Below are 1,319 nucleotides of genomic sequence, written 5' to 3'. Positions count from 1 at the left end.
TTTTCTTTATTTACATTTCAGGTGTTATAACCTTTCCTAGTTTCCCCTCCAAAAATCCCCTATTCCCTCCCCACTCCCCCTGCTCCCCAACCCACCCACAAATGATAAACAGGCTGAGAAAGAAATTAGGGAAACAACACCCTTCAACATAGTCACAAATAATATAAAATACCTTGCTATGATTCTAACTAAGGAAGAGAAAGATCTGTATGATAAGAACTTCAAGTCTTTGAAGAAAGAAGTCGAAGAAGATCTCAGAAGATGGAAAGATCTCCCATGCTCATGGATTGGCAGGATTAATATAGTAAAAATGGCTGTCTTGCTGAAAGCAATCTACAGATTCAATGCAATTCCCATCAAAATTCCAACTAAATTCTTCACAGACTTAGAAAGCACAATTTGCAAATTCATCTGGATTTAGCCACTTCTTAGCTCCACCCTTGCCAATGAACTTTGAGACTTGACATCATTTGATCAAACACTCATTATTGAGAATCTGTTCTACGATAATGTGGTTTTTCTTCTAGACTGTAACTTACAGTCATCATAACCTTGCATGCTCTTGCAGTTTTACCGGCTATGTTGAACCTCCTGTTATGTGTTTTTAGGCATCTAATTTCCTGGTCCATTTCCAAAAACAGCTTGTTTAAGAACTGAACTCCTCCCTGTTTGCCATTTTGTAGATTGCAAGATGACACTTGTACAGGACAGAATCAATGAGGGAGCATTTAGGAAGTCTAAATAAGAAGTGCCGTCTGATGTGAAAGATGAGCCTTTTCTCTTGGTAGAAATGGGATAACAAGAGAAATTACAGGAATCTGGGAAGGTGGGAAGTAGTATTGTGTATTTGATCTGCACTGGATGTGGTTTGTCCTCAGCAAAACTATGCTAAAGTTTAATTACCTGATGTAGCAATATTGAGGGAGTGGGGAGTTCAAGGAAGAGAATGAGGTAAAGGAACATCATCTATATAAGGGATTCATGCCCATCTCGGTGTGCTGGACATTAATAGTACAAAAGTAACATGTTATAATACAGCAAGACAAGCCCCTCCCTAGCTTCCCTTACCATGTGCTACAGAGTACTTGCCAGTGACCAGGGATAATATAATTATGCTTCCAAATTACCCAAACCATAAGCCCCCAAACCACATACTTTTTTGTCTTATAAAGTGTCCATAATCAAGTATTTTGTTAAAACAAAATGGTCCTAGGCACTTGTCCTATTTGTTGACATAGGCTAGGATCATCTGAGAAGAGCAAGCATATACAATTTTTTAAAAATTAGTGATTGATGAGAAAAGGCCCATGGCACTGTAG

Source organism: Mus musculus, chromosome 4 (genome assembly GCF_000001635.26).
Source record: "Mus musculus strain C57BL/6J chromosome 4, GRCm38.p6 C57BL/6J".
Lineage (NCBI taxonomy): Eukaryota > Metazoa > Chordata > Mammalia > Rodentia > Muridae > Mus > Mus musculus.
This window is presented reverse-complemented; position numbering follows the sequence as displayed.